At 38.6% G+C, this 13,464-nt stretch overlaps 1 pseudogene; it reads left to right on the top strand.

The window, feature by feature from the left end:
• The first annotated feature begins 5,063 nt into the window (after positions 1 to 5,063).
• Positions 5,064 to 13,086, top strand: LOC100734779 (derlin-1-like; annotated as a pseudogene).
• Positions 13,087 to 13,464: the final 378 nt, after the last annotated feature.

The following is a 13,464-nucleotide window of genomic DNA, read 5'->3' as shown; positions in this document are numbered from 1 at the left end:
ATAAGTAATGAGACTGGAGAGAGAGAGAGAGAGAGAGAGAGAGAGAGAGAGAGAGAGAGAGAGAGAGAGAGAGAGAGAGAGAGAATGAGAATGATAGTTTGACCTTTCCCCTTTTGTTCTGAGAGCTAGTTGACCTATAAGGAACGTCGTCACTTTGAGTAATAAAATACCTGAGAATGCATGCTTATGTTTTCTAGCATTTCTATAGTTGTAGGTTTAAAGTGTCAATATGTACGTTTTATATACAGATTCATATGGATTGACAAATCTACTTTTCTGCTTGTTCTCTTATTACTTCTGTACTTTTTTTTTTTTTTTTTAAGAAATCTTTGGTCATATCTACCTGGATAGTTACTACTCTACTATTCTTAGAGAAATAATTATCTCGAACTCCTGAGCTGCTCATTGTTTGATAATGGAGACAACCAAATAAAATAAGTACATGTTGCTATCTTGATTTGAAATGTTTTAGATATTTCTTTTTCTCTTTCTTTCTTTCTCTCACTCTTTCTTTCTTTCTCTTTTGAGACAGGGTCTTGCTATGTAGTCCAGGCTGGCTTTGAACTCATAGCTATTGTGCTACCTCAACCTCCTGAGTGCTGGGGTTATGGGCATGTGCCACCACACCTGGCTATTTTAGTTTTTGATTAATTGAATTTTCTCCAAATTGTTTTCTTCTCCCCACAAGGCCTTTGTCTGTTTTATTCTTATTATTGAGAGTCAATATTACTGAATAGTTCCTTAGTTTTCCGCAGAAATTTTGTTTTTGCAGATTTCTTCTAGCAAGTGCTTTCTCTCTCCCCTTCTCCCCATCTCTTCCTGTTCACTATTTGTCTAAATAATAAACTTGTGCTCTAACCTATTCTGATGATGGAGTCTTCTCTGGCTCTTATGTAAGCAATTAAGATCAGACTAGAAAGAGGCTAGAAATGATTCTCCCAAGTTGAACACAAAATAGGAAAGAAAGGCTGTCATTTTTCTTCTGAGTATTCTGAGGCCCAAGGCCCTGAGCATAGGGAGATAAACATCACAGCCTCCATTCTAGAGAACTGGGTCTGGCTGAGATCCATATCTAGGAATGTGGTCCTGTGAAATTCTCAGGGGCAAAAACTGACTAATTTATTCTTTTATGCTCCCTGCAATACTGAGCAGGGTGTCATTTATACTGTTTATGCTCAATACATTTCAGTAGGTGGAAGCAATCTATTTTCAGGTAGGAAAACTGTTTCATGCTAATTAGAGGCATCAGGCAAAGGGTCAAATGCCTCACACTATGAAATCAGCAGATGTGAATTTTGATGAAATTCTTTGGTGGAATGAGTCCACCCACATATCTGGATATTTGGACCAAAACAAGTGAAGCTTTGTGCTCACATCAATATCAGAATTTACAGACTATGAGGGGAGGCAGATAGAGAAGTAAAAGTGTTTCTCGGTGGTGAATTCCATCCCTGCATGTTTCCCTGTAATATGGGTCCTAACGAATATTATAGCATTTGCCATGATACACACAAACTTTAACCATTATGCAACTGCAAGATATTTGGGGCTAGCTGGCAAAAAGAGAAAAGAGAAAAGTCGATAATGATAATGTCTAAGACTTCCAATATTTTCTGTTGTTTTTGTGCTGCATTCATCTCTCTATTTTGTACAATAATATTTGCTTTTAAAGGTTACAGGTTTTTTGGGCCTTTTTCCTGAAGCATTTTAAATGCTTTCAGATAGTGTGCTTGTTATTCTGGTCAAATGTGGAGTTGGGAAGATATTATAATTCACACTTCACAAAGAGGTTTATTGAAGCATGAAGTAAGTGAGAAGCCACTGGCCAAGTCTTAACCTGGTTCTCAACCCTTTCAAATGCTTTCTTTGAGTTATTAACCAGCAGAGAGTATTAGGTAAATACTTTTTTTTTGTAGCAGGGATCAAACTTATGACTATCTTGTTTGAAAGGAAATGAGGAAAAAATCAGAGCAATAAGTCTAATAGACTTGGTTTACTATGGTAGAACATCTTTGAGTTTGAGTGCAGAGCTACTCATTCACCTGTGTGAATTCCAGAATGAATGGAGGTCAGGGATTTAGCTCAGTGGCATAAGTACCTGCCTTGCAAGCGTGTGGTCATGAGTTCGGTCCCTGATACCAAAAAAAAAAAAAAAAAAAAAAAAAAAAAAGGAAAAGGATTGACTCAGAGAGACTGAGCCAGGAAATGTCTAGCTGCAGCTATGAAGCCCCACAATGTAAGGTAACATCTACGTCCTTAAAGACATGTGAATGACAGTATCATAAAACTACTGAAGATAGGAAAGCAACCTTACCAAACTTAATGTTTTTGTGACATTTGATATTTCAACATCAATTATCTGCTGTGAGATCAGCAAGTAGAAAATAGGTTCCTATTCTTTAAGGTTAGTAATGTATCCATACATAGATATTTAAAATTCATCAAATAGAGTTTAAAGGCTTTTATCTTTTGTTGTTATTTTTATTTTTAAGAGAATAAAACCAAACAAAGTAAAACAGAGTAAAGCCAGTCCAAAAAAAAAAAAACAGTGAAAGTGACACAGGACTTCAAAATAACAGGAAATCAATAATGGCTACCACCAATGGCCTCTTGTTATCTTCAAAATAGATGCCCATCCCATCAGACCTCAAAAAATCAAATAAAACAGAATAAAATAGATCAAAACAAAACAATGTAATGATACAGGACTTTAAAACAAAATAACAGAGAATGAACAATGGCCACCACCTTGCCTTTTTAGCTTTTCCCTCCCCTTCAATTTCACAATACCTACTGTACATTTTGGATCCCACTAACTCCTTCAGTTTTTTATATGAGGGAGACAACATTATGTTTATCTATGTGAGTCTAAACCATTTCACCCAAAAGCATGATCACAAGTTGCATCCATTTACCTACAAGAGCCTCGTGGTTATCCTTGTTCATAGCTGAGTAGCGTTCTATTGTATAAAAATGCTGTATCTTTCTTATCCATTCTGCAGTTGATGGGCAAGCTACCCCTGTTTTTTTGTGGCTCCCTGTTACATGGAACATTGTTTTCTCTCTTTTGACTTTCAGTCTATGAATTTCTTTTTGAGTTAGTGTGGTTCTTGTGTACCACATATCGGTGGATCTTGTTTCTTGATCCAATCTACGTTTCTTTTTATTGGTGAATTGAGGCCATCTACATTAATGGTTATGACTAACATGCACTGGTTTGTCTCTTCCATGCTGTTTTTCCTACTTTTCCTCTCTGTTCAATTGTCTGCCCTGCTTAGTGGTCCCACTCTGCTATTGGGGCTGTGGTCATTTTTATCTCTCCAGAATATCCTTTAATATTCTTTGTAGGATTGGTTTGGTGGTCATGAATTCCTTCAGTTGTTCTTTTTCATGGAAGTATCTTATTTCTCCATTAATTCTGAAAGATAATTTGGTAGGGTACTTCAATCTGGGTTGGAGGTTTTTTCTTTTAGAGCTTGAAATGCTTCTCTCTAAGCTCTTCTCGACTTGATGGTTTGTGTTGAGAAGTCTGTGGTGATTCTGATGGGTTTTCTTTTTTGTCTTTTTGAGACAGGGTCTCTCTGTGCAGTTCAGGCTGGCCTTGAGCTCACTTTGTAGCCCAGGCTGGTCTCGAACTCACAATGATCCTGCCTCAGCCTCCTGAGTGCTTGGGATTACAAGTGTGAGCCACCACGCCTGGCTCCTGATGGATTTTCCTTTATAGGTGATGTTTCTTTTTTCTAATAGCCTTTTATATTCTGTTCTTGTGCTGAATTTCTGGGATCTTGATTATTATATGTCTGATATAGATTTATTTTGGTTATGGCTAGTTGGAGTCCTATATGCCTCACTTATCTGTATGTCAGTTTCTTTTCCCATGCTTGGGAAGTTCTCTGCTGCTACTTCTGTAATCTCTTTAAGTCATTTGTGTTGACTCTTGCTTTTTTGCTGACATGTATCATTCTTAAATTATTTTTCTTTTTGTCATCTTGCAGCCATGGGATTGTTATTTACTGGTTCCTTTTTTTTTTTTTTTTTTTGATACTGGCAATCAAACTCACAACCTTGCACTTGTCAGGCAGGCACTTACACTGCCAACCTAAATCCCCAGCTCTCTTCTTTGTTATTTTTAAGAGATCTATCCTTTCACAATCACTGGCTGCCATCCTGTCTTCAAGGTCTGAACATCTACCTTCAGTTTCTTTCAAGTGGTTTTGATAGCTTTCAATGGAGTTTTTAATTTCCTGGGATTCTCTTTGAGTCTGTTTCATGCATTCTAATTCTTTTCTATATTGTTTATTCAGGGTTTCCCTCATTCTCCTGTGCTCTTTTTTTTAAATCTATGTCTTCTTTAGATATGCTCAGCAGCCATTTTATTTATTTATTTATTTATTTATTTATTTGGGTCTTTTTCGTTTTTATTGGTACCAGGGATTGAACTCACGACTGCCTGCTTAAAGGCAGGCACTTATGCTGCTGAGCTAAATCCCCAGTCCCTAGCAGCCATTTTATTATGTTTGTAATTTCTTCTTTTACCTGAATTATTATTTTTGATCTGATTTCTTTTGCAGCTTCATGAAGTAGTTTCTTTACTTCAGTTGCCATCATCCTAGAAATTTCAATCATCGAACTTTCTTTTTTAAAAATTTTTTTGGTCCATACTGAGGACTGAACTCATGACCTTGCACTTGCCAAGCAGGCACTCACACTGCTGAGCTAAACCCCCAGCCCCTCCATCCTAGAAATTTCAGATGTGTGACTTCCACTTTCTTCCATGTCTAAGTCTCTTGGACTTGTTCTGTTTGGGCTGGAAGGCAGAGCTTGCCTTTTGCTCCTTCGTCTTGACATTTTCTTGAGTTCTGCTGGATGAGTGGGTTGTGGGTTCCAGGTGTTTCCCACATTGGCTACCTGTCCACAGTGTAGGGGGATGGGTCAGGCACCCTTGGGAGGTGAGGTGTGCAGGGCAGACTTCTCCAGACTCTCTGGGATTTTTCCAAGACATGGCTGACTGGTCCTCCCTGCCCACGTAGGCTACCCATGGGAGCATCCCAATGGTGGCCAGCATGCATGTGGGGACTGGGCTGGCTGCCTTGTTTCATTTTTTGAGGTAGGTTTTTGCTTTGTAGTTTTGATTAGTCTTGAATTCATTACATAGCCCAGGTTGACTTCAAACTCAGTGATTCTCCTGTTTCAGCTTCCCATGTGTTGAGATTATAGAAGTGCGTCACCATGCCTGGCCTAAAATTTTTATCTTAAATGCCTCTTAGGAAACATTGAACAGATTTATATTTAATTCTATTATTTAAGAATAGAAATTGTTAGGGTCAGGGATCCTAGCTAGTGGCAATACACCTGCCTGGCAAGTGTAAGGTCATGAATTTGATCCCTGTACCGAAGGGGAAAAAAAGAATAGAGATTGTTAAAACAATTACACAAAATGAAGAACAGTGCCAGAGGTTAGTGTGGTTTTCTTTCATATCCTTGGTAGTGATAAGAGCTAAAATTCGTACTTAAAAACAAGTCTTTACAGGACACATAGGAACTTGAATCAATGTGATTCTCAGCTTCCTCCAGGGGCCTAGGATAGGTCTTTATGTCATAGACAGTCATAGTGTCAAAACTGGTCATAAAACTATCATTCTGTTATAGAACTTGGCATTCTTCCAAGTACTTGGCATTCTTCCAAGTGATCATGAGTGTAAACTCATATTCTGGCAGTTATAATGTTCTAAATGGATGAGTTTTTTTCACACACAAGTTTATCTAACATCAGTTGCAAAATCATACTTTTTCATAGCACCTGCAAAGGGAGTTTAAGCAAATTATGTATTTCTACCTTACAACTGACAGGGCTAAAGAATCACTGGTTGAGCCCTGGGTGTGTACTCCTAAGCTCAGCTCCTTAGGAGGTTCATGCATGAGGATCTTGAATTTGAGACCAGATGGTCAACATAGTGAGACACTATCACAAATCAAACAAACAAATATAAGAATCATTCATTAATTCCATGTCAGAAGAAAATAATGCAAATCAGTACTGGCTCTGCTCCTATACTGCACTGTCACACACCTCATATTGCTTGTGAATTTGTTGGACTGAAAGACAAGATTGACTGACAGTTTGTTAAGAAGCTGGAAGGTGGCCCTACATCTCCTGATGCTGACATTGGAGCCATAGTTATAGGCAAGCCCAGGTAGGCAGAGAACTTGTATGACTACCTGCCTCTGGGACATTTGTGGTTTGTGATTTGAGTGGGTGTCATCAGATCAGTAGAAAAGAAGACTGGCATGGTCAGCGAGTCTGTCTGGAAAGCTCATAATGTCTCTGACACCTGTAACTCTAGTCTTAATCAGTGGTGGAAGAAAGTTCTTAGACTGTTTTTTCTTTCTTTTTAAAAAATTTTTTAAAATTTTATTTAGAATGTAGTAAAAATACAACAGAACAAGATAGAACAAAGCCAATCGAGACAATGTAGTTGCTAGGATTATTTCCAAAAGATGAAAAATATTTCCAAAAGATGAGAAGTATAAAATAAAAAGCAGCCTTTATTCTGAGAACACAGAGAGAGATGACTGGCACCCCCACTGCTGGCATCCTGCGATCTCCCCACGTGGCGTGGGGGCATGTAAATAGCCTCGGTTTGGGGTGGAACCTAAGGCGGGCATTAGGGACTTACAGGTAGCCCATTGGTCTTAGGTTTGGCGCCATATGTAAATTTCCAGGGGTGGGAAGATGGCGTCACAGGTAACTTCCTAGGGGCGGGGGAGATAGGGGCTTCCTGCTTCCGGTTGAGGCTTTTCTGGCTACAGTGTCCTATCTTGGCCAAAACCCTTTCAGTAGTGACATTGTTAGAGAACTTCAAAGCAGGATACTGGAATAGTAGTAATAGGTACTATAGGATATCTCATTATCTTCATAATAGTTGTCTAGTCAATTAGGTATAGAGAAATCCAGCCAATTACAGACCATTGTAAAACCAATTGAAGGAGAATATTGAACAGAGCGTAACAATCATTACAAAACATAACAGTAAAAATAACCTTTGCCTTCAAACAGAACATAGAAGGAAATCCCCCCTATTTGCTATATCACGTATGGTCATCCTCCCAAAAGATGCTCAGAACTCTGTTCCCAGTTGCTGATGGGGTGGGGGAAGTTTGATTCTCAGCCTGCATGCCAGTAGGCTCACGGGAACAGCTGACTGGTTCTCCTCTTACCTGTTCTAGGGATGCTAATCAAGAGAGGTCACACAGTTTTTTTCACATTTAGCTATTTATACTTAGTAGTAAAAGACTGGATAATGCTATCAATGCATCATAAACCCTTCAGAAGAAAGGAAAATGGTTTGTGGGTCGTTTTCTGTGTGTGTGTATGTGTGTGTGTGTGTGTGTGTGTGTGTGTGTGTGTGTCTATATGTGTTTAAAGTTATTAGTTTTTTAAAAATCCTTTATTTTTTAAATTATTTTTTTAGAGAAGGTCTCACTATGTAGTGCAGGATGGCTTTGAACTCTCTCGTATAGCTCAGGCTGGCCTTGACCTTGGGCAATCAGCCTCCCAAGTACAGGGATTAAACGTATGTGCCACTATGCCCAGCAAAACACATCTTTAAAATTTTAAAAAATTTTTCATCTTTTGGTACCAGGGATCAAACTCATGACCTTGTGTTTGCCAGGCAGGCGCTTTGCTGCTGAGCTATGTCCCCAACAAAAGACAACTGGGAGCCACACCCTTTTTAATCAAGGCAACTTGACCAAAGATCTGTCACAGAATTTTGAGACCCATAATACAAAGTTTAATAAGAAGAAAAAAGAACCTGAATGATACACTGGGAAAACATATGGACAACACATGTGATGGGTGAAAGGGTTTTGGCCCAGACAGGACACTGTAGCCAGGAAAGCCTCAACCAAAAGCAGGAAGTCCCTATCTCCCCCACCACTAGGAATTTACCTGTGACGCCATCTTCCCGCCCCTGGAAATTTGCCTATGGCGCCAAACTTAGGACCAATGGGCTACCTGTGCATCCCTAATGCCCTCCTTAGGCTCCACCCCAAACCGAGGCTACTTATATACCTCCATGCCAGCTGTGGTTGGTGCCGGTCATCTCTCTCCCTGTTCTCAGAATAAAGGCCGCTTTTTGTTTTATACTTCTCATCTTTTGGAAATATTTTTCATCTTTTGGAAATAATCCTATCAATGGGTAGAAGTTTGAAATTTCTACCTTTAAAGTACTATAAGATGCCAACAAGAAAAAGAATGATTTAAAAACAAACCTATATGGTTTGGGTGTGTGGCCTAGCACAGGAATGTTTACTTCACATTTGCAAGGTCCTGGGTTCAATTCCCCAGCACCACAGAAAAGAAAAGAAGAGAAGAGAAGAGAAGAGAAGAGAAGAGAAGAGAGAGAGAGAGAGACAGAGAGAAGAAAAAAAAAGAAAAGACAGAAAAAAGAAAAAACAAAGCAAAACATATAGACAGTTTGCAAAAGAAAGCATGGAAATAACCAGTAAATGAAAAAAATAGCAAATAAATAAACCTAATAAACCTTAGAAAATATTCAGCTTTAAAGAGATGAACTTTGAATTAGGATTCATTATTTTCTAGTTAGATTGGCAAAGACAAAAATAATGAAATGACACTTTTGGTGGTGGGCCGGGTGTGGAACTCACTACCGGAGTCACCATCAGAAGGTCATCTAAGGGCTCTGTAAGTACAGACTTTTCTTAAGCCGCAGCATGGCCCCTCCCACTTCCATGCACTTAACTGTTCCTATTGTGTGGCCAATGTGTAAAGATTCTATCTCATCAGTCACTAAGTGCAGATCTAATGTCTTCCTCCCTTATTTCTCTAGTTTACTTGTTTATGAGTTTCTAGATTCATCACTAATGGGCTCAAAAAAGTTTAGTTTATTTATATAATTTTAAATAAAATTTACAAGTTGGCCTCTAGAAAATGAACTGATGTTTCCCTCACCTCAATAATTGTTAAAGAAGTTAAGAAATATCTTTTTGAAAGCAAGACTTACTGCTTCTCTTAGAAATATTAGGGAATAAGAAAAAAAAGAATGATTTCCTCTCCAAGTGAACCAGTTGGGGTATACCATTCCAGACCCCTTTTCAGTCAAAAATAATATATATATATATATATATATATATATATATATATATAACATGGTATACACTATTTATATCCCCTCCATATAATGAAAATCCCAAGTAAGATCATCATTTTCCATGTGAATGGCAGATATTAAATTTTTCAGTTTTTGCTGTTTTTTTTTTTTTTCAGTAGTGGGCATTTGAACCCATGGCCTTTGAACAGAGATACATCCCAGTCATTTCTTTTTTCTTCTTTTCTTTTTGAGACAGAATTTCACTATACAGTTCAAGCTGGCATAGAACTCACTTTGTAACCCAGGCTGGCATTGAACTCACAGTGATCCTCCTGCCTCAGCCTCCCAAGTATGGGGCTTACAGGCTTGTGCCACCATGCCAGGCTCTTCATTTTTTATTTAGGGATAGGATCTCACTATGTCTAGGCTGGAATTTATATTTTTCCTGCCTTAGCCTCTCAGGCGTTCTGGGATTATAAGTCTGCAGTACCATGCCTGCTCAGCAGGTACTACAATTTTAAAAAATTGGCTTAAAAGCGATCATTTGCTTTACTTAGTAATTTTTTTTACATCTAATCAATGGCTATTCATAGTCTTGTTTTTTAACTGAATGTAATTCTAAGATTGGACTTTTATTTTTTCATTGGGCACATTAAATTCTTTGAATTTCTATAGAAGAATAAATTATCTTTTAATCTGTTTTGTCTTGTACAAAAATAACAATCTATAGTTTAGAAAGGTTACTTGAGTCATTTCCTCTATGTACTTAAAGCCTGGTTAAATATTTCCCCTTTAAAGATATTCAATATCTTGCTATCTCCTTAGGAATATTATGGATTTACTAGGTTAGCTCACAGGATCAGGGGCAAGAAAGTCAACAGTGGCTGTCTGCATATTGCAGCTAGAGGGTCCAGATGCTCAACCTTATAATAACTTTAAAAAAACAAGATGAAAATCATGTAACATAAAATTCACCACTTACTCTTCTGCCATTTTCCCGGAAGTCTCAAAAGCATCTATCTTGATAAATGAAGCTAAGGCCTGCTTTAAGAAGAGACTGACCACACTGCTGCAGGTCCCAGAGTGTGACCACTAGGGTTCCCTCCCGACTGTTGACCTCAGGAGAACTCTCACAGCTCCATCTGCCTCCATTTCCGGGACCCAGCACAGATTGTTTGAGGTTAGTCAAAATTCACCATTTAAAACATGTTTAATTGTATAATTCAAGGGCTTTAATTCGACTCACGATGTCACGTAACCATCACCACTCTGTAGAACATTTTCATCACCCTAAAAAGAAGCCCCTTACTTATTAATTAGTCACTCATTCTCTCTCTCTTTTTATTCCTTGGCAACTGCTAATCTACTATCTGTCTCCATGAGTTTGCCTTTTCGGGACATTTCATACAAATGGAATCATGCAGGACATGATCTTTAGTGACTTCTTTCCCTTAGCATCATTTGCAAGTTTTATGGAGATCGTGGCATGAATAAATACTCATGCCTTCTTCTGGCTAAATGCTTTTCCTTTGCAGGGCTGTGCTATTTTTTATCTGTTCATCTGTGGAATAGATGTCTCAACTCTGGTTATTACCAAGACAGACATTCTTTATTTAATAACCCATTTGTTTAATGACTGTTCAGACTTATGACCTGCTGCTTGGACTTACATGCAGTACTGTGATTTGTAACAGAATTGAAATCACATTACTGTACTGCACAGTACAATCAGCAAAAATCACAATGCTATATAAACAAGGTACACTGTACCCAAGAGAAGACACTGAAGCTCTACAAAGATGTGCAGAATGGCACAAAAAAGGACAAATTTTAAGAATTATATAAATAAAAGTAAAACCATCAAGTCAGAGTTTCCTTTGACCATCTCTTTTGTTTTGAATATTGTAATGTACATACTACATAGAATTCCTCACTTAGTGACAAATTCATTTAATGTCCTCGTCACAGGAGCTGAACCTGGATGTCTGTACAACAAAATGACACACTTGCTGCTGTAAAGGATGTGATGGGAAGGGCACTTTCAGCTCAGGAGTAAACATACAGCTCAGCAATTCTGTAAGTGCTGACTCTGCCCTTATACCTCACAGCGTTGCCTCATCCGTTGCCATGAACTTGATAAATGATTCATATCACACGGCTGATTTATGAAAACTCTCTCCCGGCTCATCCTCTAATTGCAGATCTAATCTCTTCCTCAGTTATTTCTATATTTTTCTTCTTTATCATTTTCTAGATGTATCACTAATGTGCTCAGAAGCTCTACTCTATTTCCACAACTTTAAAAAGTTGCTCTCAACAAAATGAACTGGCTCCCCTCTTACTCCTATGACTTTTCAAGAAGTTTATATTTTTCTGATTTCTATTATAAAAGCAATCCTTACTACTTCTTATAGAAAAATTATGGGGTAAGGAGAAAAAAAAACAACAAAAGAACAAAAAGCCTAGTTTTCTCTCTAAGTGCACCACTGGAGCCTGTAATTCCAGGCTTTCTTCCAAACATAAATGTATATATTATACATGTTTAACCAACTTTCGGAAAGGATTACCAATGTTTATGTCCACCTCCATACAATGAAAAAAGTCAAGAGCATTATTTCCCACGTGAATTGCAGGTATTACAATCTTTATTTTTCTTTTTTCTTATAGTGCGGTTTGAACCCATGGCCTTCAAACTGAGTTACATCATCAGCCCTTTTTACTTTTTATTTGGAGACAGAATCCCACTAAATTATGTTTCCCAGGCTGGGTTGGAACTTGTGATTTTCCTGCCTTAGCTTCCCAGAGTTCTGGATAACAGGTGTATGACCCCACACTGGGCCAGCACATAGTACAATTATAAAAAAGGAAGGAGGGAGTCTAAAAGCAGCCTTGTCTTTTAATTAGCATTTTTACTTATTCTCAATGGCTGTTTGTTGCTGTCTTTTGAGTTTCTCCTAGTATTTTTTGCTGAATTGTATTTTAATCAAGGGAAATTCCAAGATTGAATTTCTATTTTCTGTTGGGTGCAGTCTATTCTGGAATTTCAATAGAAGAATAAATTATCATTTTATCTATGAATTGTTTTGTATACAAATAATTATCTGGGGTGGCACCGCGTTAGCTGTAAGCAGGTCACCGCCTTCAGCACTGTGGCCTGCTTTAGTTTATGAAGCCAGCTCTGCCGTGAGGGGGTCTGGAAGGGCCCAGGGGTGGGTGTGTGCATCCTGGCGACCTGAGAGGCGAAGATATTACACTTCAGAGACTGGTTCAGGAGCATCCCGACCATCACTCACTGTTGGTTCTTTGCCAGCACTGCGGTCCCCTGGGTCAGTAAACTGGGCCTCATCAGCCCTTTATTCCTGTGGCCCCTTCCTCTATGGCTTCCAGATCTGGAGGCCCATCACTGCCACCTTTTATTTCCCTGTGAGTCCAGGAACTGAATTTCTTTATTTGCTCAATTTATATTTCTTATATCAGTATTCTACAAGACTTGAAGCAAGAATTTTAATGGGAGGCCAGCATACTATTTATTCATACTTCTCTTCACCTGGATTTGATTGTGATTATTGGCTTGACAGTGGATATACAGTTGATGATGATTACTCTGATCATGTAAGTGTTTTGTGTCTGGGCTCGGCTTAACAGAGACGTGATTGTGTGATTTTGGTTTGGAGCATGATTCAAGGTCTGTTATTTACACTGGGTTACCCTTGGATTCAACTACATCGACAGAGGTTTGGTGATCAATGAGTTATTTGGAAATCTTATCAGGCATCTTTATTTCTTCCTAATAAAGACACTCAATGGACTTGTGGGGGAAGAAATGTTTTACCTACATCTACATTTTTGTACCACTGGCTGACCAGCAGGAGAGGTGGGGCATCCGAATTTGGGGTGGCTCCTGCTAGTATGACCAGAATGGCAGAGGTGGATGACACAACTGGGCCAGGGCTTTCAACTTGGAGATCAGTGAACGAGTGGCCTTTGTCCTACCCACCAGCTGCTTCACTCAGCTCCTCTTCTCCCAGTGTGCTTTACAACCAAGGCCTAGCTAACACTGTTGGACCTGAGCCACACTGAATGTAGTCTTTCAGTAGGAGACAAAATTGCATTTATTTATTTATTTTTGAGACAGGGTTTCACTATGCAGTTCAGGCTGGTCTGGAACTCACTTTGTAGCCCAGGCTGGCCTTGAACTTGCAGCAATTATCCTGTCTCACTTTCAAATGCTGGGATTACAAGTGTGCATCACTATACCAGACATTAAATATTTTTTCTTTTCAAAAACACTCACTCATCTTCTGGATATCTCCTTAGGCACACTATGGAACATAAAGATAAATGATATTAT

The sequence above is a fragment of the Cavia porcellus genome, unplaced genomic scaffold (genome assembly GCF_034190915.1).
Source record: "Cavia porcellus strain 051 isolate PalLab524CR breed Dunkin Hartley unplaced genomic scaffold, mCavPor4.1 scaffold_17, whole genome shotgun sequence".
NCBI classification, from domain to species: Eukaryota; Metazoa; Chordata; class Mammalia; order Rodentia; family Caviidae; genus Cavia; species Cavia porcellus.
Note: the sequence above shows the minus strand (reverse complement) of the source record. Positions and strands in the feature narration are given on the sequence as shown.